Source organism: Megascapheus bottae, chromosome 4, assembly GCF_031878675.1.
Source record: "Megascapheus bottae isolate mThoBot1 chromosome 4, mThoBot2.hap1, whole genome shotgun sequence".
NCBI classification, from domain to species: Eukaryota; Metazoa; Chordata; class Mammalia; order Rodentia; family Geomyidae; genus Megascapheus; species Megascapheus bottae.
This window is the reverse complement of record NC_143512.1, coordinates 43690325-43716189: the sequence shown is the minus strand read 5'-3', so window position 1 is coordinate 43716189 and position 25865 is coordinate 43690325. Positions and strand designations below refer to the sequence as shown.

Below are 25865 nucleotides of genomic sequence, written 5' to 3'. Positions count from 1 at the left end.
GATACCTTATGAATAGATGAGAGATAGTTAGCTATTAGGACTGTTTTGGGATATTTGAAGGTTTCATCAACGTGTCTATACATTTCTGAAGCAACGCCACACAATTTTAATGATGATAAATTTATTCTGACTACATATTTATCCTACCCAGTACATACTTTTCTTTTTTCTTCCAATTTCAGTTTATTAGTTTACCTCCTCTTTTTTTAAAAAATTACTTTTCTCTTCATTTTGATATTTTACATGTCTTTAGGTTTCAGTGAATTCTTAATACTTTATCCTTCCCTTTCTATTGAAAAATTTATTTAAATATTATTAAATATAGTTTCTTCTGCATCGTACATTTAAAATATGATGGTACATTATTATTATTATTATTATTATTATTATTATTACTTGACTTGTTTTTAATTATATTTCTGACATTTTATTTGTCCCAAGTTTTATTTGTAAAAGCAACTTTGAATAAACCCGTAGTTTTAAAATTCTTTCTCTCTCTGTGTCTCTCTCTTTCTCCCTCTTTAACCAAGTATTGAACTCAGGTCCTAACATACTCACTCCACTTTTTTTCTACAGCTGGTGCTCTTCCATTTGAACAATGCCACCATATAGTTAATTAGAGAAGGAAACTTACAGAATGTTCTACCCAGACTGGCTTGGAACCTCAGTACTCTGATCTCAAATCCAGAGACGCTAAAAGTACAGGTAGGTGAGAGCTAATGGCACCCAGCTATTTTTTTCCCTTTTGGCAGTACTATTTGAACTCAAGGCCTAGTTTTGCTAGACAAATCCTCTGATTTTTTTTTTTTCTGCCAATCCCGGGGCTTGATCTCAGGGCCTGAGCACTGTCCATGAGCTTCTTTTTCTCAAGGCTAGCACTCTACCACTTGACAACTTGAGCTACAGCACCACTTCTAGTTTTTCTGTTTATATGGTACTAAGGAATTAAACCCAGGACTACATGGCTGCTAGGAAAGCACTCCACCACTAAGCTACATTCCCAGCCCTTTGGAAAATACTCTTACTGCTGAGGTTCTAATCCAATATTTTCTCTTTTATTGTTTAAATGCAATATAAAATGTTTGAGAGGAATGTTGCTGGTTTTTATTTTCTGTAACTTGAAGTGAGATCCAGAAGTAAGCTGAAACGCATGGATTATATCTGCCAAATTATCTTTCTCTCTTTTTACCATTGAGCTTGTTAAATGCAGATTCATTAGTTTTCCTCTATTTTTCAAAAATGTTCCCATCTATTGCAGGTTTTTGTTTTATGTATTCTGATGTTACTCTCTTGAGATATTCTGATATTTAACAGGAATATCATTAGAAGCCAGGCACAGTGGCTCAAACCTGTAGTTTCAGTGTATGTGAAAGGCAGAGATTGGGAAGATGGTGATTTGAGGCCAGCTGGTGTGAAATGTTAGCAATATTTCATCTCATCTAAGAAGCTGGGCATAGTGGCTTGGTGATCTCACCTATTTAAAAGCCATAAATAGGAGGTTGGCAGTCCAGACTTGCCTGAGCAAATATGTGAGACCCTATCTGGATAAAAGAAAAAAAAAAAAAAGAGCTCAGGGCTGGGAGCTTGGCCTAGTGGTAGAGACCTTGCTTAGCAATGCACTAGGACCTGGGTTCGACTTCTTGATACCACATACATAGTAAAAGCCAGAAGTGGTGCTGTAGCTCAAGTGGTAGAGCTCTAGCCTTGAGAAAGTCAGTGCTCAGGCCCTGAGTTCAAGCCCCGGGACTGGGGGGAAAAAAAGAGCTGGGGGTAAGTCTCAAAGAGCAATTGAATTCAGATCTTAACATAGCAGGAAAGAAGGCAGGAAGGCATGAAATCAGGGAAGGAAGGAGGGAAGGAGGCAGAACAAGAATGAAAGAAAGAGGAAGGGAAGGGAAAATAAGGGAGGAGGGACAGTCTTTAACATGGGGACAAACTGCTACGCCATGTGAAGAATATTAAATCTACAACATTTCTGCCAGAATACATAATCTTAGGCATTTGGACCTTTTCCTTGTAATTAAATCTTTAAATAGTTTGTCTTCATGGTCATGATGGTGAAAATTAGCATCACTATGATGTGCTAGCGATTAACTATGAATGCATTAAATACATCTGAGTGCTCTGTGTTTGAGGGGCTCCAAGAGCAACCTGAGTGGTAAAATTACAGAATGGGGGTGAGGCAGGAAGAGAGGAAGGCAAAGACTACAAAACAACTTGGAGACCCAATTGAGCAGAGCTTGAAGTGTTGAGTGTCATAAGCCTGTAGTTGAACACAAGAATGTGATAGCACTGTGGAGAAAAACAAAGAACTCTGCTGAAAGCAGTGGCCCCTTTGCCCCTGATGGGAGACTAAATTGCAATGAAGGATGCCCTTTGGAGATATAGAGACTCCCTGTTTCCGGCAGTCATTTCTGGAAGGAGGTAATAAGGCTGCTTATTGCCAAGAGATTTGGATTCATGTCATGTCTCTTCTACGCATTCTCTTGTGATACAGAAAGAAATCACTTAAACGTACAAAGACTTGATTTATTACTTACCCTGTAAAAGATTTTGGTGTCTCAGGTTTCTTCCAAAAAGCAAAATTGTCATTTTGAATGTCACTAGTACGAACACTTCAAGAATTCAGAGGAATCTATTTAGGTGATGTCAACCGGAGAACTGGAAAGTGTGATGGCCTTGAATGAAGGGAAACGTGGAAATCCTAAGAGAAAAGAAAGGGACCCTGTAGGGAGCAAGTACCCTGAGAGTGGACCTTGAGAGGAGGCAGTAAGAAGATGAGCAAGAAGTAGAGACTGGGCAGAAGAAAGAGGGAACCAGGTGGGGGGGGGGCAGGAAGAAGAGGATGTTTATATATTTCACCAGCATGAACCCTGGACCAGGAGTGACGTAATTTTTGCCTTTAGAGTTGTTCTGTGGATAAAATTCCCAAATGAATTCCCAAATGTTCTCAGTGCTATTAAAGGTAGATTAAACTTACATGCTTACAGTAGAATTATCAATTAGTATCTTCAGGGGATACCAGAGTTGTTTTCAATTCAGCCAGTGGACAATCTTCAGAAAGAGAAGGCAACTGGAAAGAAAGAACTATAAAAATTAATTCAGTATTGCCTTATGAAATTTAATATACCATGGCTGGACCTGATTATCTTTCCCCCCTCTCTCTAAGAAAAGGTCTGGAGGCAACAGAGTCTCTCAAGTGCGCAATGCCATACAGGGGCAACTTCCATTCATCTCATCTCATCTTGGCCCCAATCTTACGGCTGGCCACAGAAACACCCATTCTGGAGAGGAAACCATTTGGTGGCCATGGATGGGAATTGCTGAGGGGTAACTGGCTCATGTGGGATGGTCAAGGCACATGTTAGGATGTTGTTTCATGCCTGGCTCTGGCTCTTTGTGGCAAACAAGAGGTGTCTCTTGGCCTTCTGCCTGGGAGCTGTCAAAGGGCGAAGAATCTGCCCCATGGGGCATGTATCAAGCTCGGTTGGGCCCCAAGGCTAGGAAATTCTTCATTTATCTGAAGGAAATAGAAATGTGGGCAGCCTGTGTAGTTGTGAAAGGCGGACAATTACAGCCCAAAGGAGAGAAGAGCCTGTTCCCAATGGCTAAGTGGAGCGTGGAGCCTTGGCATGGAAGACAGAGAAGCAGGCCCGGGCGGAGGGCCACGGCCGCGGCCTGGTGGAGCACCATTATTCCTCCCCGTTCTCCTGCTCTCTGTGGCTGGGAACACAAAGACAACGAGGGTGGAGTAGGAGAGCTTGGCCTCTCTCCCGCCAGAGGTCCATCTACTGGCCTCAAATGAATTTTGCACTTAATGAATTGCAGCTTGTAAAAAAAAGCTTTGAAGCTAGAAGGCAGAGCCTGAACACTGAGAATTCTTCTTAAATCACTGGATTCTATGACTCAAACAAAAAGCTCAAAACCTTTTTGAGCAGGGATCAAGTCCCAGCTGCCAACCTTCAGCAGTATTAATTTTTTCTTTAAATAGCAATGTGCATTTGTGTGTGTGTGTGTGTGTGTGTGTGTGTGTGCGTGCGTGTGTGTTGTTGTTGCTGTTGTTATTGTTGTTTTATGTGGACTACAAAATGTGAACAAGCACAGGAAGACAATGGATTTGCCATTTTGGCAAGATGTAAAGGAATATTTAAGGGGTTTCCACACAAACCATAAAAATTATCCACATTAGCTTGTGCATAACCCTGTACGTGCCAGCATATAGACACGGTACAAACAGATCTCAGTGATGACCCTGGTTATATCTCTGTTTTGGAACTGTTCACCTAAACAGATGTAAAAAGATCATATGGTATGCCTGTTGGTGACAGTTAACCTCCAAGACTGCTATCATCTACCAAAGAGCTGCACAGGACTGGATCTGTAAGGATCTGACACTGTGTCTGGGCTCTTCCTGCTAGTTATGTCATGGGGTGGCAGGGAAGGGAAAGCTGCATTCCGGCTTTTTCAGACTGGTGCAAATACTAACCCCAGTGTTTGCTGCCAAAGATTAAAAACAAATAAAAAAAAAAGAGTAGCAGGTGTGTCCTGACAACCAACCCTTTATTGCCTGGGCACCGTGACGGCATCTTGCTGGCTACACCTCAGTAAGGAGCCAGACTAAAAAGCAAGGCAGGGAAAGCAAATGAATTCACCAGGGTTTCTGCAGATACCTAGAAAAAAGTTATTGCGCCCAGCCTTTCAATTCTCATAGTTTTATTTTTCCTCTAAAGAAATGGGATATTATCACTTAACCCATCTCTGAATCTTGAAATTGTTAAAGATATTCTGTGTATGTATCTTTCTTAGCATTTAATCACACACATTGAAATAATCACATTCTGTTATATGGGAATCTTTGAAAAGCATATTATCTTGCTGTTATCTGTTTCCAGTATGTGGTACAGAGGAATCGAACCCAGGTCTTCGTGCATGCTAGGCAAGCACTTTACCACTAGGCCAAACTCCTGGCCCTTATCTTGCTGCTATCTTTTCTCCTGTCTTCTCCTAGTCTTTTCTTCTCCCTAACTTCTCTTCTTTTCCCCTTCTTTCTTCCTCTATGCCTCCTCCTCCTTCTCTAATGTTTTCACAGATTTCTAAGGCTTTTTTTTTTTACTATTTATGATCTGCTGCTTATTTATGTTTCCTTTTCTAGTTCCTACTTCACAACACTAAATGGTACCTTATTTTTTATTTAAGTGTCCACACCCCTATTCTCCATAATTGTAGCCACCTGTCCAAGCACCTTTGTTATGGCGTGTTCATGGGTAAGCATTTGTTGTTTTCTCCTTTGTTAACCTCCCAGATTGTAGTCTAATCTACCTTGTTAGGATCTCTCATCACTTCTAATGCCCATCCTTCATAAATTTCCCAAGGGTATAATCTGTGTAAATATCTCTGACTTTTTCCATTGTATACCCTTGATTTTCCTTTCTAGGTCACTTGTTTTTGCCATCTTTATTTATTATGTTTCTTTACAGTGGGCTATAATACAAAAGACATGCCTGAGTTTCAACCTCGGCTTAACACAATCTTGGAAAATTATAATTTCTTAGCCTTTGCTTCTTTGACTGTTAAATGAAAAATCATAAAGCCCTGCTCTCAGAGCTGTCGTGCTTTTTAATTTGATTATCCTAGCTGAAAACTGTATCTCAGTGGCTGCTATATAATGGATGTCCACAAATGTTAGTTTCCTTTTGCTATTTTAGGGAAATCCTGTTCATTTTATAAATTCTTCATAAGGAAACAACAACTTACTTGCTGATTTTCAGTAGACAGATAGGATTTGGAGATTTATTTACCATTATTATTATTTTCTGCCTTTTGATATTATAAAAAAAATAAAACCTTGGTCTGTAATGCTGAATTTCCTCTTTGAGGGGCACAACTTCCATAGTACCTCTGTGAGAGAGCCCTTATATTCTAGGGACTCAGGTAAGTTATAGATTTCCCCCATCATTGGGTGGAACTGGTTATTAATTATACCTTCTTCTGAAAGTCCTGGGAGAGAGGAGAGAGTGACCATCCAAAGTCCAACACATAGATGCCAATGGGAGAAAGAAAGTGAGGAAGCAAAAGGCCTTGCCCTGTGTAATCAAAATGCTCCATTGTGTCTATTTCAGTTTATTGCATGGATCAAATTGACTGTCAACTCAATGGTTAGCTAATCCATGATAAAACTGTGGACAATATTCTGAGAGGCAAGTGAGAGGTAGAAGAGTAGGAGAAAGAAAGAGTAGGGGAGAAGGTTTGAGGGAGGGGAAGAGAGAGAAGTTGGGGTATGTGTGGCTGTACTAGTACACACCAATGGCAAAAAATCTACTGGAGGGTCAAAATGATGGGGGTGGGGCATCATTTAACAGACACAGAGTTGCAAAGTCGTCTAAATTACCCTACAGCTGTGATGATAAAGGAGGGAGAGTCCCATTATGATAGGATCAAGCTGGGACCACATGAAAGAGGCCTTCATTTCAAAGGGGATAAGCACAATCCTAAGGAGCGGGGTAGATGCTGCTACAGAGAATCTCGTATTTGAACTGGGTTTTGCCTTGAGCTCCCTCCTTTCTCCTATTTCTTTACCAGGTTGTGCCAGCTATTGTTCACAATTTGCTGAACAGAGAAGGAAGAGGAAGTGATGAAATGACTTTCTGGACTCCAAAGGTATTCCCTAAATAGCTTTGTAAGAATGTGATTATGGAATTTAAGTCCCTTTGTAAACTACTTATACATAATAATAAAATGGAAAAGAAGCTAAGTATGTATTTTGGAAAGATTATGGTCAGTTCCTGATGAACTCGTGCCTATAATTCTTGTTCAAGAGGCTGAGATTCAGAGGGTCAAGGTTCAAAGACAGCCTGAGCAGAAAAGTCCATGAGACTCCATCTCCACATTAAGTAAAAAGCCAGGCTATAGACATGCCTTCACCATTTGAGTAGCAGCTGAGCAAGCTCTAGTTCAAGCCACCAAAAGAAAACAAAATATGAATGTTCTCTCCATTATAGGACAGTTATAAAGGTTAATGTTAGCATTGTGATGTGCAACTCACCTAGGAATGTGGAAAGGGGGGTAATGTATAAGTTTGCTGGTGGGAAGGCTTGCTAAAGGAATGTTTGTGTACTAAGCTTCTCTCCATCCTAGAGTCCTGAGTTTGAATGACATTGTCTTCCTGTCTCCGACTAACTACTGTGGAAAATGTTGCTTTGCAAGTACCCTGGATGCAGAGTGGAATGAATGTAGCAACAACAACCGTGAAAAAAGGTCAGCGGAGACCAGGACTGATTCTGATTTTTTTTTTTGTAAGGGGGTGGAGGCAGCAAGGTTACCTTTTTTCCCCCCTTTGGGTGACACTGTTCTTCCTGAACCTTGAAGAGGAAAGAAGAGACAAAAATTAACAATTGTTATTTTTTTTGTGGTTCAGTTGACATTAAAATGGGCAAAAGCACATCCCTGGAATTAGAATGTCCTGTTCATTAGTCACTTTTTTCTTCTCCAATTAAAATGCCCCAACAAACAGGAAATGAACAAGTTCTCTACGATCTCATAACTCACTATTTCTAAGAAGTGTACTTCATTCTCAGTGGAAATGAATCTGGAATCAATTTTCCATTTCTGTCCACTGAGGATCTCTGTGAAGGAGGATGTGTGCTTTCTGAGGGTTTGGCCGGGGCTCATGTTAGTACTACCTAAGGGTAGCCTCTGAAGATCAGAAGCTGAAATGCAGGTGCTCATAAGGCCATCCAACTGTGTAGCAGGCCACTCTGACAAGAATGGTTACCTGTTCTGCTCACCAAGAAAACCATGCTCCAGGTGTGTAGTGCTCATATAGGACAAGAGGGAAGGACACTAGATATAGTAATATAGTTGCTAGAAAGAGGATTAGACATGATGTTTCTGGTAATAGTCTTTGCCTCCCTGTCTCATGGATGTCTGAGGTACAGGTTAACTAGAGCTCCAGTGGAATTGTGAACTCTCCAAGGGCCTTTCTCTAATGCCAGGATTATACCCATTCTTTAAGTATGTGGGATGGTTCAGGAGTCCTGTCTGTGATTAGATCAGGAAAAAGTGCAAGTCCCCTATGGAATGGTATACTGGGCCAATACTAAACCACAGAAGAATGATACTATACTATACCCAACATCTGCCCCCCCCCCCGCCTGGAAGATAACAGATTAAGAGTATGATCATCACCAAATTTAGTGGTGACAAATTCATTCCAAGCTCATGAAATGCCTGTTGATTTGCAAATACTGTTTCCATGTTGAATTTACAGTTGCCAGCTGTGCAAACATGAGATGAGATTAATAGAAGTAAGGAATGAGCCACACCTTAGAAAATGCACACTAAATTTAACATTTTGTAACTTAATTCCTCATAAATATGCACACATTAATTAACTAAAAATTGTGCTCCTGGCAACAAAACAAAACAAATCATTTTGGGGTTGACTGTATGATATAAAGTTGATGAATGATAAACTAATCCATATTTCCCTAGATAGATAGACTGCCTTAATTAATTTAAATAGTTGCTCAACATACAACTTTCTGTTTTGAATCATTATCTAGCAGCAACCTTTTCCCTCTCTAGAATGATGGAATAAATTTTTGGAGACTTGGACTGGAAAGTAACCTACAAACTATTTGCATTTCTTCAGAAGTATAACCACAAATAATCATGTTCAAAACATATGGAATATATATCATTTAAAATATCTGTGGTTCTTTCTTTTAGTGTTCATTCTTTTAGTTATTAAGCAATTATTTTTAAATAGTTTTATCTAATTTATTTTTATTTTCTTTATTTGCATGAAAGGTTTAATTTTGTTATAATGTAACAAAATTTATGTATACAATGAATCTTGTTAAGAGCGTACTTTGTGCCACAAACTATACATGATCAGAAATCCAGCAATAACTAGCTCCTCACTCAATTTCAAAACTCAGTTAAATCTCATTTAGTAAAATATTGATGAAGAAAAAAAGTGCTGCCATTTTTCTTTCTTAAAAAGTCCTTGCCTATACTGGGCACAGTGGCTCAGGTCTGTAATCCTATCTACTCAGGAGGCTGAGATCTGAAGATCGTGGTTCAAAGCCATCTGGGCACTAAAGATTGTGAGATCGTTATCTCCAGTTAACCACTAGAAAAAAGGAAATGGCGCTGTGGCTCAAGGGGTATGGCAGTGGCCTTCAGCTGAAGAGCTCCGGGATAGTGCCCAGGCCCAGAGTTCAAGCCCCATGACTGACAAAAGAAAGTCCTTGCCTAAAACTTAATCTCCTTTACAATTTCAAATCGTTCCTTGGCTTATGAATAAAGAGTTATTTACTTCTTCTCTTACCCTCTACAATAGTTAATTAAGCCTAGTATGATGTAGAATATATGTATCCCCTTAAATGATTTTAGATAATGCAATTGTACTGTATTTGTACTCCCACAATGTTTATGTGGATTTTAGAGTGAGACCTTGAGAGATTCAGGTGATACATAATTGCTTAATAGCTAAAAGGTAAGTGAAAGATCCACAGAGATACATCACATAGGATGATTAATAGTGTTGAGCTTGGAGCATATACATGATGAAATTATATTATTTATAACAGAGAAATAGGCTTAGTTCACTTGACTAATTCTACTACTATGGGATCATTCAGAAAGATTCCAAATGCTAACATAGTTCTGTGAGTGTTTCAGTAAGTGTTTGTATGTGTTTTCATTTTAATACCTATGATCTTACATCTGTGTGCTCAAAGGAAATTGAACATTCCAGATATTTCAGATGTTCAGAATATGCCTAGAATAGTAGATGAGAAGTCAGGCCATGGTGTTCAATTATGGAAATCCAAATCTCATTTCTATCATTTATAGCCCATATAACAATAAATATAGTCTCTTTGAATTTCAGTAACTAAACATAAAAATAAGAATTAACTGTAGTTCTTACTTCATGAAATCTTTATAAAGTTTTTCTGAGATATTCAGGTAAAGTAAACATTATCATATCTTACACTGAGATAAAAGAAAAACAAGACAGGATAGCCCCTCTTCCACCCTTTTCAGTGCCATCCCAGAAGTGTCAGCTAATGCAATAAGACATGAAAATTGAGTAAAAGTTAAATAGATTGAAAGGGAAGGCACAAAAATCACACCTTTCCCCCAGACAAAATGTTTATTTATAATCTGAAATTATCTAAGAGTAGCTAAAATTAAATCGCAGGATATTTATTGCATTATATGGTCTCTCAACAGACCAGCTATAGCAGAGCTTTAGAGTTCAGGGAGAGAGGATTTTGATAAGCCAAATTATACAGTATGTGTAAGTAAAAGTAGCAGTGACTAGGAAAAAGAAAATAAAGAAAAACACAACTTTTTTTTGGAGGGGGAATGAGGAATCTGCAAAGACATATAGAGAACACAGAGAAGTAATGAAAAATTAATTGTCAAAGCTTGAAAATGGACATTAATTTATCTCTAGTATACATTTAGGAAATATTCAAAGACTTGAGCTCTTCAACGCTATCTCTAGAGTGAATCTTTTGTTTCCATGGTGTAAAATGAGGTCTACCTAGCCACAATTTTCAAGCTTCCACCAATATAAGATAAGAAGAATGAAGAAGAAAGGGACCATGTATATGCCTCAGTTCTCCTTAGGGTAGCTTCCACATATTTCTCATTAATCAAAATTACTGATATGGTCACATCTAGCTGCAAATGACTAGAAAAGATGAGTGTAATCAAATTCCTATTATCATGGAAAAAGGAGACAATATTACAATTACAATTTCTTAAATCATTGTTCCCAGTAGGTCATCATATCAATAACACATACAAGTGTGGACTCCTTGAATATCCAAGAATGTCACTACGTGTAACATAAAAAGATGGAGACATTCACAATTTCAGGTTTCTTTCTTGATTCTGATAAATCCGAACAGCAGTTCTCAGAGACACCAGCCATCTATTTATTGAGTTCCCCTACTACAAATCAGCACGGTGGCATAACTGAATAGAAATCCTAGTCCTAGGTCAGCAAATCAGTAAAACTCTCTTAGCTCATAATTTTATCGTCCTTGCAATGGAGAAAATACCTATACTTAAGGATGTTGGTTAGATATGAATACATGTGTAGAATGCATGTTCTTCCCTCTCTTGCTCTATCTCTTCCCTCTCTTTGTCCCCCTCCCTCCCTCCCTTCCTCCCTCCCTCCCTTCCTTCCTTTCTTTCTTCCTTCCTTCCTTACATCCTTATTTGGATGTTTGCAAACCAAAACAAGTTCACCATAAGGGGTAGCCCAAATACACCCAGGGAATATCATGCACTATCTATAGCAATTGCCATATGAACACAAAAAGCAGCAAATCTACAATGGCCATTAAAACATTTTATGGACCAGTGTCCATCTAGAAATATTCAGGACACCCACTGGTATATCTAAGATGTCAATGAATATAAATGTAAATGAGCCCAGGAATAATGTTGCCATTTTCCTGAGCAACAGCACATCATGAAGAAGCCTTCAGTGTCCTGAAAAAGCTAGAGCAAATGTGCTCTCTCAAGTAGTTGCCTGATGCAGACCAAGGGTGGCTAGATTAACAGAGAACCACATTCAGCTATCAGACTCTCATCCACCTGGCTCCATGTTCACCCAATGCTTGTTCTTAATAGCATTGTTTTGTTCCATCAGTTTTGAGGCTCACTAGAAGTAATTTATTTTGATACATACTCCAGGCATTTATTAAAGTTGTCACGATAATACAACACAAAGATCCCAAGTAGATTGCTGCCATCTTGCTGCCTTCCTTTTGGTAGTGGCCAGAAATCTTGGGTGTCTCCTAGCTTACCACTGCTTCTTTTTGGCTTCTTCCTTGTCACATGATGCTCACCCTGCGTCTAGTCTATTCTCTTCTGACAATGATAAAAATCATATTCAACTAGGTCACACTGTAATGATCTTAATTGAAATTGACACTATTTCCAAATTATACATTTGTTTGAGATACAATTTAATTTATTTATATTAAAGAATTTTGTGAAAAATTAATGCGAACAACTCAATTTAAGCTTAAACAAATTTCACCCACCAATAATTGTCTTCTGATAATCTTGATGAGGAGAAAAGAATAATAGGTAGAGTCATTGTTTCCTTGGTACAGCAAAGTTCAAGGCCCTGATGGAGCTTTGAGAGAATGTTGAGTCTGACTGTATTATCACATGTAATACTATGCACTTCATACCATCACACATTCTCCTGCTTTGGGGTGAAGCTGGGGTGTTAAAGGAAGAGATGGTTATACTAGGCTAGTGTATGAGTGTGTGTTGGGGGGGCTGAGAAGTGATTGTCTGTGACTGACTACAATGTGCAATTGTATGATTGTGACTCTGTATGTGTTTGAGGATTGTGTAGAGGTGTGATGAATGAGTGTTGCCTGTATCTGGAAGATGGAAATAATAGAAACAGCAGTTATGAGGTGAGTGGAGAGAAAGAGACATCACAGGAACAGCTATATAACTATGTCAAGCTAGAACGTGACTTTCTGGTGAACAAGAACATAGGAAATTGTACAAAATTAGAAACTTAAACATCACTGCCAAGTCTATATTCGGCTTCCTTATGCCTCTCTCCATCTATTATTTAGGATGAATGGCTATAGGCCAGATCCAAGTCTAGTTTTTGTCTTTGACATTTGTTTAATGAGAAACAAATACTAGTATTTTTTAAAAACTTTTGTCACGTGGGTGACTAGATGGCCTCCTCTCTTCTACTCTAATATAAGAACCACCAAACAGATTGTGCTCCATCTTGCCAGGAAAGTTGTACTATGGAGCAGAAAGGGAAATTTTAGTCTGAAAATGTAAGGTAGTTAGATACCTACCCAAAGTAGAAATCAGAATCATTCAACATGCACACATTTTGTAGCAATTATTGTTTGCTATTAGCAGTGAGTCACAAATGGTTGAGAAACTAAAAACCTATCTGAGGACCTTTGTGCCAGTAAATGGGCCCTTATCTTTACCTCTTCACTCCATTCTTGCTTCATTTTCAAAATCCTTTGTTGCTATCCTCTAGAGATCACTAAAATTATCCTTTTCACAGATCAACTACTATTGATAGGTACCAATTCAGTGATTGATTTTTCTTGGTGTTCACTTTGAATCAAAAGATAACTTTGTAACAACGCTGGCCACTAGGACTTCAGAAGTGGTTTGGAATCTTTAATTCTCATTTCTTGCCTGGGAAGCGAAATAACCACGGAGTTCTGGATACTGTATTCGGAGGCGATATTCAAGATTCTCTTTCTTTAGTTCTTTCATAGAAGAGAGTTTCCACAGAATGGCTCAAATTCCCTCTCATGTATCTTTGTCTGGAATTAGGTCACATGACCAGTGAATGTATGTGCCAAAGAGGATGAGATTTTCCTGACAACTCACCAGGCCACTATGCAGGCTGGAGATTAGATCAGTTCTGACATGGGTTTGGTGGGGATACCTGGAAACTTTGGGGCTTAATTAGAAGGAAAACAGAAGGCAACTCCTCAGCTCTATTATAGGGCTATATCTCGAAGAGAGGCTGGGATGACGTTGCTGTGGGAATAGCTAGTGTTGTAAAAGCAAATCAGTGGATTACAGGGTAGTAACCTACTTACCCAGCATGGCTATGCAGCCCTCCACGGCTATAGAGAAACCCAGCTTTCAGCTCCGTGCCCTACCTCAGAGCATCCTAGGTCCCTGTACCTTGCAGGTTCATGATGCACAATTCCTGCTGGCCTGGGCAGGACACATGGGTACTCAGAGGTTCCCACCCTGTCCTGCAAGAAGTTGAAGGAGTGTTGAGAGAGCCAGAGGAGCAGCAGGGTCCAGAGGAGGAGCTCATGTTCACAAAGAGCCTTCCTCTCTTTAGGGATAGTCCTGGCTCTTCTGTGGCTTCTATTTGGGGACTGATCCATGATCAGTCATTTGTTTATGCAGGGAGGCTGCATTTGGCTGCTTCCATTGGGGTTCTTGATTCTTGCTCCATTTGGCAAACATTTATCTGGCAGGGTTTGTGTCTTCGGGGACTCACCCTCCAGTGCTCTGTTTGGCATCAGAAACTTACAAACCACTTGAGTGTGGTGTCCTTTCCTCCACTTCTGTGAAAATCTCTAATGAAACTGTGACATAGATTCATCAGCAGCAAATAGTCTCTCTCTTAAATAGACCATTCTTTTTTATATATAAATTCAGTTTTTATTGAAACACAGCTTTGTCTATGGCTAATTTTACTCCATATTTCCAGAGTTAATAGGTGTTACAGATACATACAGCTAACATTTTTATCTGCCTAAAATACTTACTCTATTTTAGATTTAAAAAATTTTTAATCATCAGGGTAATGTGTAGAGGGGTTACAGTTACATTCATCAGATAGAAGGTGCATTACTTCTCACACATTGATAACCCTTCTCATATTTTTGTCCCCACTTTCCTCCCCTCACCCCCTTACAATCATCTTGCTTTCCCCTTTCCCTTTCCTATTTCAAATAAACTTGTATATGTAATATACCAGGTAACAAAGTTAGATACAGTAACAATATGAGATTAGTCAAATGGCAACAAAAGAGAAGAGAAATAACATAGTACATTAAGAACAACAAGCACAGAAGACAAAGCTCTTGTTTCCATATCCTAGAGATCCTTTCATTTAGTCTCATCCTATATGACCTTATGTGCCTAGGTTTTGAGCCATTGTAATGCTCTGCTAGGAGAATCCTAGATGTGTACTAATTATTACAAATGAGGAAAAACATTGAGCCTACGTTCCTTTAGGTCTGGCTTACTCCACTTAATGATTTTTCCAAGTCTTTCCATTTCCTTACAAATGGGGCGATGTCATTCTTTCTGATGGCAGCATAGAATTTCATTGTGTATAAATACCACATCTTGTTGATCCAATCATCTACTGAGGGACACATCTGGGCTGGTTCCATATCTTTGCTATAGTAAATAGTGCTGCAATGAACATCATTGTGTAGTGGGTTTAGTGTGTCCTTGTTTCTGGATGATTGGGTAAATGCTGGGTCACAGGAGAGCTCCATGTTTAGTCTTTTGAGGAATCACCATACTGTTTTCTATAGTGGTTGAATGAGTTTGCACCCCCACCAACAATGTAGTAGTGATCCCCCCGGCCACATCCCCACTAGCATCTGTTGTTATTACATTTCTTGATCATGGCCATTCTAACTGGAGTGAGGTGGAATCACAGACTTGTTTTGATTTGTATTGCTTTTATGGCCAGAGATGTGGAGCATTTCTTCATGCGTGTATAGGCCATTCTTATTTCCTCTTCAGAGAAGTCTCTCTTTAAGTCTTTAGCCCATCTTTTAATGGGATGGTTGTTTCTTTGAAGATTTGTTTTGGAGAGATTCATTTTTTAGTTGTAAATATATTTTGGACATGAGGCCCTTGGCTGTTGTATGGCTAGTTTAAATAGACCATTCTTTGGAGTCATTTGTTTTTTCCTGAGTTCGCTCTTTTGCAAATTCACCAGGCCAATTTCCAAGCTTTTAGGGTGGCCAACACTATCCTGTGTTACTTTACTCTTTCTCTTATCTCTTGGTGACAGTCTATAATTCTCCTCACTGGATAAGAAAGCAGCATAGCCATGATTCCCTCTCTATGTCTTCAAGCTGTAGCCACTAATTATGGTGGCTCTGACGGGTCTGGTGTGCTGTAAGTCTCCAAGGCTCAACTTCTGTGGAAGTCTTTCCTGAGTTGCTGTGTGGTTTTCTCAGACTTCTTTACAATTAATGCTGGATTCTAGAATAACCTCGTCCTTCTTTTTTATCATGTATTACTCACAATTTTGAGGTAAGGTATATGCTCTCTTCACCCTCTGAGCCATATAATACATTGTGTTTATGGTACCTCTGCACTCTGTACTTCTGTTGGTTAATAACACTGGCATACTACTTTTCTCACATCCCTCCAAATTCCCTTGGTTATGCATGTCTTGTAGCACAGTTGGCAAATCTACTCAGAAAAGTCTTGAGCCATGATGATGGCTTGGATAAATGTTTCCATAGGCTACTCTAATTCCTGGTGTTTGATGGTTGTATCATAGTTATTTAGAGAGTTGTTGGAAAACCATATGCAGATCTCTAAGCCTATGTTCTGACTATTGAATTAAAGCCCAACTAGAGAGTCTATATATTTTTTGGATCCATTTACTGACAGGTGTGGGAATCACTGGTTTGTTGACTCTCAACTCAGCCATCTGATTCCAGATGACTGTCTGGATGCCCATGGTGAAATCATTCTTGTAATGGTGGTTAAGTTGGGAACCAAAACCAAAACAATGCCTTCAGGGCTAGGGGATGGGACACAAATTCACTTGCAAGCCAAAGTGCAGGTCCAAGCACTCTGGCCAAACTTTTGTGGCATCAGCAGTGAGGTACTGCCGATATTCCTGTTTATATATTTGAAGGATAAGTGTTTAGGGATTTGGATTAATGATAGCATCTAGAATTGAGTCACATGTTGAGCAATTAAGGAAGCATTAAGTCAATTATCATCACTATCAACAAACATCCATGGAGTGTCTCTCTTGTAGAGGACACTGGGCTTAATAATAGAAACTCAAAAAGTAATTAAACACCTTCATCTCATTGAGAAAGAGCACACCAGTTCCAGAAAATGTGCTGACACAATTATTTTCCAAGGACAATTCAAATGTGCTTGTCTGAGGCTTAGTTTTCTCTGAATGTGTTACTGAAGGACCATGATATATCAAACACAGTGCTGAGCAGGGGGCCAGGGTGTGTGGGAAGGATACAGAGATGAGACGCAATGGTTTTATTGTAGGGGAAGAAATTGAGATTATGGCTGCACAGGACATGCCAAGCCCTATAGAAGCACAGGGTAGCATACTCCTATGACATTTAGGAACTAAATTGCTTGTGATACCTAGGAATTAATCATGTACCAGGGACTGCACCAGTCTCTATGTTTTAGTATGAGACCCTTGCAGGTCTCAAGCAACCATTTACAGCGGAGGTCTAGAGTGCTCAGGTATTAAAAAAAAACCCAAATGAACAAACATCCAACAACAAATAAAGTCCTACACTTATACAGAAAACAGTAAATTACCCACAGGGGAAGACTCACAAAAAGAACAGGTCTCTCTGGTCAACCAAGCTGACCCTCTTGAAGATTTGGTTAGGGTTGAGAATTTGGAGATAAACAAGGGATTTGGGGAAACCACTGTACCCTGTGGTAAAATCCAGTAAGCCAAATATGGTGGTGCATCTTTATAATTCCAGGCACTTCAGAAGCCTTTTTGAAGGATTGCTGTTCAAGGCCAGCCTTAGAAACATAGCAAGACCTCACCTTCTTCCCAACTCAAAAACAAAACCAAGTTCAAATCTATCATAATCTGGAGAAGAGTTGTAAGATTTTGGAGTTCAATTAGCTTTAACTGGGGAGAATCCTTGGTTGAGTAAAGTAAGATGAGTTATTTCTCCAGAAAGAACTTCTAGATGAGATGATGAAAAGTTTAATCCTGATACATACTCATGCTTGGTAGCAGAGTAGAAACATCTATGATCTCAATCTTTTGTCCTTCAAAGCAACTGTACTCTTTCCCAGCTGCAGATTGATGATTAGGATAACTACTAAGATGGTTGGACTCAAGCCATAGCCAGACACTATTTGATGCACTTTGCTTGCATGTCAATCCTTACAATAACCCCAAGCGTTAGATGTTATTATCTTCATTTCAGATAAAGGAATAGAGACTCAGAGGTTTGGCATTCTGCTTTAAACCACCAAGCTGCAATTAGAACTCAACTCAGTCATGTGAGAAACTACTCAAAAGAGAGGTCAGGGGCTTGCAGAGTAAGCTGAGGGTAGCTCTATCCCTATCTATGCCCAGAGACAGGATCTAGGCAGCATCAAACAGCAAATGCTTCTGGGTTTCAGGTACACCATTCTTGCAGGGAGATGAAGGTATTTTATATTAGTCCTTTGAAAGCAACACACAGCCCCATTTTCAATAGTTTTTCTCCAGTACTGTCCAACTGAGGTTCACATGGTGACAGCACAGGTCTATGCACTTGCTGGTCACAGAACTGACTCTTGAGCTGTATGCCTGCTCCCCCACTTGGTTGCAGAGATAAAAGAGCAGGAAGATCAGGGCAGTACTAGAAAAAGTCTCAGAGGAAAGCAGAGGAGTTTCTAGCTTCTTTTCCTGACTCTTCCCATCCTATGAATGGCCTTTACCTTACCTGAATTATGCTGTTTTACTCTTCATGCTTAGTGTTTAAAAAAGATAATTTGACCTAATTAAATATATTTTTAAAACTACATGCTGTTGCTTTTATCATTCCAATAGAAAATGCCTTAGCTTCTTTTAAGCATTTAACTTCCAAAGTTCAACACCTTAAACTGTGAGTATGAAAGATCAAGATATAAATGGCATTTTTAAAACACTGATGTTTTCTGTCACCTGAGGTAGACTCCAGTCTTACTGCCTACTGTATACAAATTCACTTTGTCTTCTATGATAGTTTTGATTTATGCTGGATTCTGGGAGTATAGAGAGGAACCATATCATATATGTTTGTCTTAATACATATTATTGTTTTAAACTGAATAAAGGTTATTCTGAGAGCCATTGGAGGTTCTTTCTAACAGAACTCCAATGTAAATTACATTATAGTTGTATCAAGGAGTGCACAAAAGTCTTAGGAAGGCACTTAGCTATGATCAAGCCTTTTTGAATGTCCAGGGAGATTCATCAGATAGGTCCCTATTACAATCCACTAATAAACATGGGATTGTGATACATGGTCCCAGAAACCAGAAAGAAAGATGCTATCTCTTAAAGAATTCAAACTTGTTACCACATAATGGACAAGCTGTAAATAGTGTAATAGAACAATGAACCACATGCCTCTGGGAGAGAAGACTAAGTAAAATTGGAACAATCTATGAACGTGGGAGTAGGTGGTAAGCATTCAGGGTTAACCGCAGCACCACTAGCTAAATTTTCCCAAGCTGGAAAAAAATAGACAAAGTTCTGCACCACCCAAAATTAAGTCAGATGAAGCCCATCATGTTTTAAATATGTGGTGATGCTTTCTTTAGAAAGGGCCCTGAAAGAGGGCACATGAGAGAACAGTTATGCCCGCAGGCCTGGCCTAATGCTGGCTTTCAAAGTTCCTGTGAGCTTCCATGTGGCTATTTGCTCAAAATAAATAATGGAACAATATTTTCATATAAGACTTACTAATTCTGTAGACTTCTGAGATTCATAAGCTACCACAAAACCAAACTTGAATTTGTATGTACTAGGATATCTAGAACTTCGGCAAGAGCTGGTATGTCTCTCATCTAATTCATCTAGTTCTCATTTGTTTATCTAGTTCTATTTGCTTCAAGGGTGTTTGATGTCTTTTGGTTCAGTTATTGTATCTTTACCTAAGGAAAAAAGGATAGAGAAATGGAATAGTAGAGTAGCTGAAAAAAGTTTGAAACCAACCTGTATTTTTCATCCAAATCTAACTGAACCATGCTGAGTTTCTGAAGAGATCTTCTGTCAGTTATTTTGGGGTCAAATGGGATTGACAAATGGACTGTATTCTCATTGAACGATGTCTTGCATATATTTGCTAAATAGCCAAGGGAAAGGGCCAGCTCATCCTTCCCTTGGACCCTCAGTTATCCATCTTGAAGCTACCAAAGGTGTACAGATGTTCACTAGAAGGCAGAAGGGAGTGGAATTCAATGCATAGCTGTCCTTTGTTGACCTGCTAAGATTGATGCTGTTTAGCATTGCATTCTGTACACTGCGGGTGCTCAGGGGGTTCTCTGTTATTACTATTCTATTTGGGAATTGAACTCCCAGTCACTGAGTATTGATGACATGAGGGAAAAGATGAGAAAGAAACAAAAGAAAGAAAGTCATCACTTTAGCAATGGTAAGACTTCAACTTGGAAACAGATGGGAAGAAATATAGACTGGTGACCATGAAAAGAGAATGAATTAAAAATTACCCTCATTAAATTAAGTGTACATTTTTACCATGACATACTTGAAGTCTTCCAAATGCTTCTCTTGACTTAGATGCTATGGAAGAAAAGATTTATTCTAAGTTTCCTCACTTAGCAAATTAATATTAGCTTCCTCTGTAACCTCCTTCTAACTTGCCTGCTTTACCTCCATACCTTAAACTTGAAGAAGGAAGCACCATGTCTTAGTGCTTTCTTGTTGAAAAATCAGGCAATGCTCTGTGAATGGGAGACATCATGAAGAGATACTCAAATGAATGGATTTATGGATGGATGAATGGATAGATGGTGCGTGGATAGACAGATGGATAAATCTGAAACAGGAAGAATGAAGATTTAAAAAGTGAATACTATAGTAATGAGTGAACTAAAACTTAAGTTTAATTACCATGTGCTGTAATAATGACATTTAGATAAAAAGTACTTTCTGATGTCTACATTGAGGTGAGGTTTTATGAGTGAGTGATAACAGGAAAGGGGGGTCAAGGGTATTTGCTGCAGTTACATCATCCAGGACTGATAAATCAAAGTGGAAAGTAGTCAATGGCAGGCTAATTTTTGGAGCCTCAACTCAATCATGTGCAGGGAGGGCTAAAAATAAATCTACTAGATACATTCTCTTCTGCATCATCTCCTTATGACTCAGCCATTTTCTTCACAAAAGCCAGACATCCGCAGGCATTACAGTTTTTAAAGTCATTGGATTGGAAAGAATCATTCTTCTGGAATGAATCACTTATTCATTCATGTAATAATTTGGATCCATCTGGGTGCTGGTGGTCCATATCTGTAATCTTTGCTATTCAGGAGGTTAACATCTTTAGGACTGCAGTTCAAAGCTAGCCCCAGAAGGAAAGACTACAAGACTCTTATCTCCAATCAACCACCAGAAAACCAGAAGTGGCATTGTGGCTCAGAGTAATAGAATTTAACCTTGAGTATAAGAGCTCTGGGGCAGTGTTCAAGCCCTGAATTCAAACCCCACAACTGACAATCAATTAATCAATCAACAGTATCCATCTATTACAGGTCATTACTCTAGTCTTGCGGAGAAACTATATGAGCACATGAAAAAGTAAGGTTATGAAAAAGCAAAACTAGGGAAATCACAATATAAAGAAGTGTGTTAGAAGGCAATATGTGATCAAAAACCAAAGAAAGGAGTTCCATGCATCCTCCTCCATGTGTTGAGAATTATTATGTTCTTTTCTGACAACCGTGATAACTATGAGAAGTCATGTTCCTGTAACATGAACCTGCTTGTCTGGCCAACATCGAATGGATAAGAGGAGTTTCATGCCTCAGCTTGGCTAATCAGATCCTCCCCTAGGAATCTGTAATTGGATGTAATATTTGGGTTTATATTGGTTGACCTAGTTTATATTAGGGATGAGAATATTTTGAGTGGCCATTGTCTACTGTGACCAAGTGAAGAGTATGGAGACACAAGAGAAGAGAAGGAATTCTCTGGCCCTAATGGATTCTTTAAAAAATATCTTTTATGATGTTACTAGTGTTGCATAGTTGCACAAAGGGATTTTAGTTCAACCTGGCAAATGAATACAAAGTACCATTGAATTCCTGGTTTCAATTGTTTTTTGTTGGTGGTCGTGGTGGTCGTGGGATTTGAACTCTGGGCCGGAGTGCTATCCCTGAGCTCTTCAGCTCAAGGCTACCTTGAGTCACAGCACCACTTCCAGTTTTCTGGTAGTTAATTGGAGATAAGAGTCTCACAGACTTTAGTGTGTGGGCTGGCTTTGAACCTCGATCCTCAGATCTCAGCCTCTTGAGTAGCTAGGATTACAGGTGTGATGCACTGTGCCCTGCGTGGTTTCAATAGTTTTGATATTCAGTTTTCTCCTTTTCTGGTGGTCCATGATCATCTTTCAGTAGTTGTACAAAGGAGTTACAATTCCGCAAATCATTTTATGAACATAATGCATCTTGATCAATGTTATCCCTTTCACCATTCTTCCCCATCCCTCCCAACCCTACTTCTCACCTCAATTTTCTTAATTTCATAGGGTATGCATTAAATTGTGTGACTGTATTCTTTACTGTCCCCCAGCCTCCTTGAGACACTTTTGTATCCATGCAAGGTTGTGTCTCTACTTGCTTTGGTAGAGGGTGGGGGATGGGGAAACAATTGTGTCTTTAACAATTGCAGTTGACATCTTACAGGCTGGTAGCACTGAAATATAGAAAATGACTAATCCAAGTTTGGGGACTCTATCCCCTTCCGTATGTAGTACTAATGCCTCCTTTCTCATTCATATCATCTCAGCACTGGGGACCTTGTAAAGCCTTTAGGCACCCGGAGTATACATGTACTTTAAATATTATATCTTGTGCAGATCTTCCTTTTTAACTCTCCCATGAATTAGATCCTCTCATCCATAGTTTACAAAAAATTGTTGAATGGACCGAGTTGATTCATTTACTCAACACCACATATCCAGTAAGTGGAAGAGCTGTGACATGAACTGAATGAGGCAGGGCATCTTCCTGAGTACCTGCTCCTGTCCACCAAATTATTCTCTCCCTCTACCTCCTTGCTGGTTTAGCAAGGGAGCATTACATCAGATGATGTTTTCCTCAACACTCTATATTCCTTCCATTCCGGGGACTCTTATCATAAGCCACAAAATGTTTAGTGAACATGAGGGAAATACTTCTCAATCCTATTCCTTTGACGAGGCACACTGGATCTCTAACTTTCTTACTGCTTTGTGGTTAAATTGAAGACACATGCCCAGTACTGGTCAATGTAATGTGAGCAACACAGTGTAATATATTGCTTCCAGGCATGGTATAAACCTCTTCTAGGAAACTTTCCTGGCTCTCTCTTCATATATATAGATAAGGAAGCCATCTTCTAGGAATGGTAGTAGCACAGTTCTGTGGAAACCTGAATCTCCGAGTCTTCCTATAGTGGAAAGATACTCAGGAGAATCATCCAGCCCTCAATGTCTAGGTGGGAAATAAACATTGATCTTGCTAAGCCAGTTCGATCCAGGTTGCTTGTTATAGAAGCTACCAATTTTCCCTTATTGATTCACCTACTGAGTTCTAAAAATTGAGTTTGCACTGGTGGCAGCCAATAACTAGGCACTTGAATATACATGTGCACAGGTTCTTTTTCTATTTTTTTTCTTTTGACAGTCCTGGGCTTGAGCTCAGGGCTGGAGTACTCTCCTTGGGTTTTCTCAAGGCTAGAGCTCTACCACTTGAACCACAGCACCATTTCTGGCTTTTTGCTACCTATGTGATACCGAGGAATTGAACTTGGGTCTTCGTGCATGCTAGGCAAGCACTCTACCACTAGGACAAACTCCTGACCCCTGCACAGGTTATTTTTTTTAATCAGTTTGACTGTTTTTATATAAAAAATCTGATGTGTGTTGTTATTGAAAGTACTGAGAATATTCTCAAAAGATTCTTAGAGCCAGGAGATTGGCCTGGTGGCAGAGTGCTTGCCTAGCATGCATGAAGACCCGGGTTTGATTCCTCAGTACCACATACATAGAAAAAAGCTGGAAGTGGTGCTGTGGCTCAAGCCTTGAGAAAGTCCAAGGACAGGGCTCAGGCCCTGAGTTCAAGCCCTACAAAAATAAAAAAATATATACTTAGAGTAGTGTTCTCTGATTATAATAGACCCTAGGGTCTAATCTAACCATCTCAGATGGGCTAGATCTTTATGTGGCTCTGTGGAACATTCCGTGGATGATGGGTTCACCTTCTTTTGTGAGATAAGGACATCCATCAGAGTGCTAACGAGGTAGAGCTCAGGATGGAATGATCAGGAATTCAGCCCCAACTCTCATGAAGGCTGCACTTGTTGATTTTTGACTGCAGCTAAAAGGGATAGAAGAGAGAAGAAGGGCAGGTGGGTGGGAGTACAAAGAGAGCAAAAGGGAGACAGAATGGGAGATAAAAAGAAACAGAAGTATAAGGGAAAAGAGAGAAATGAAAGGGAGGGGAGAAAGGAGAGACAGAAAGGAAGAGATGAGAAATAGAACAAGATTAACATATACATTGTGACCATTTAGTGTTTTTGAGCCTATCTTTTCTTTTCTTCTTGTAAGTTCAGTACCTGAGCTTATTGGCTTGCTCTCTATCAACTGAGCCACGCCTCCATCCCTTTGAGCCTATCTTTGTAAGGAAGCAGAAATGCTGTTATTCAACTGGAAAACTTGTAGTTTGGGAGGTAAAAGAAATATATGACCAAGTAGAATTGATTAGTGAACGCTTATCTTTTGCAGATCCACTGGTAGGGCTATAGAATAAATTGTACACTTTTTGTTAGACAATTGAATTTGGGAGCTGACCAATTCCTTTGGGGGAAATGAGCCACAAAGATTCAGAAAAAGTTGCTAAATTTAATGTTTAATTTAATTTGATCTTAAGTTCACGGTGAGCACAAAGGTCAGGGTTTATTTCATATTAAATGTATGAGTTTCAGAAAATGGATTTGCTGCTGGGCACAGTGGCTCACGCCTGAAATCCTAGCTACTCAGGAGGCTGAGATCTGAGGATAGCGGTTCAAAGCCAAGCCCGGGCACTAAAGAACATGAGACTCTTATCTCTAATTAATTATTAGAAAATGGGAAGTGGGGCTGTGGCTCAAGGGGTAGGGCAGTAGTCCTGACCTGAAGGGCTGAGGGACAGCGCCCAGGCCCAGAGTTCAAGCCCCATGACCCATAAAAAAAGAAAAAATGGATTTTTCATGTTTTATAAACTATAGTTATTATTATTATTATTATTATTATTATTATTATTATTGCCAGTCCTGGGGCTTGAACTCAGGGTTTGGGCTCTCTGCTATTCACCCTCTAAAGTCCTCTCTTGATCCCACAATTATGAACATGTTCTTTCTTTCTCTCCCTCTACATGTATGTATGTATGTATGTATGTATAGATGTATAAATGTATGTATGTATGTTTTATCCTATATGTGCAAAACAAGCTTTAGTACAGTACCAGGTGGAGCTGAGAATCTAGCGTGTAGCAGGGGCTCAATAAAAGCTTGTTGAGCCTTTTTTTTTTTGCCAGTCCTGGGCTTGAGCTTGACTTTCTCAAGGCTAGAGCTCTACCACTTGAGCCTCAGCACCACTTCTGGCTTTTTTCTATGTATGTGTATGGAGGAATTGAACCCGGGTCTTCGTGCATGCTAGGCAAGCACTCTACCACTAGACCAAACTCCCGGCCCCTGTTGAGCCCTTTGTGAAATCTGACAAATCCTATAGGAACAGTAGTATCAACATTACTTCAATTTTACCTCTGTTTATGACCCCATGAATAGAAGTCCCTTTACCACTTCAAAAATGAAAGGAACATCCTTTTTTTTAAAAAAAAAAAAGTCATTGATTAGTCTAACCAATGTTTATTGAGTACGTGTTTAGTGTTGGACCCAGCACCATATACGTTGGCAAAGAAATACTCATGCTCTGGCCCCTAGCTCCCAACAGCAACATACTGGATATCCCTTTATTTGTTGAAGTGTGTTGGTCGATACTAAGTTATGCACTGATGCCTTTGAAAATGTCTCCTTCCTTTACCCTTCCATTATTTCAAGGGAGGAAAGAGGAAGGAAGCTGGTTTGTATGGATGTCAGAGCCATAACAGTCTTGACACTTGAGTATGGCAAATGAGACAAAGTGTTAACCAACAATTTCTTTGAGATGAAGTCGAGCTGGATTAGCCAAGGGAAGAGCATCATTAGAGAGAGAAGAGCCATTAATCACTGTCTGCAACAATCCAAGTTGAATATCTTATTGTTTAGTTATTTTTAATCTTTTGGAACTACAGAGCTGCCCCTGGGCTATTTTCTT

General features: G+C 39.4%; 1 long non-coding RNA gene across 1 annotated transcript; it reads left to right on the top strand.

The window, feature by feature from the left end:
• The first annotated feature begins 594 nt into the window (after positions 1-594).
• On the top strand, positions 595-7468 carry LOC150064347 (uncharacterized). The gene is made up of 3 exons (XR_016535150.1): positions 595-705; positions 6580-6657; positions 7135-7468. It is a non-coding gene; the product is annotated as an uncharacterized LOC150064347 (long non-coding RNA).
• The last annotated feature ends 18397 nt before the right edge of the window (positions 7469-25865 follow it).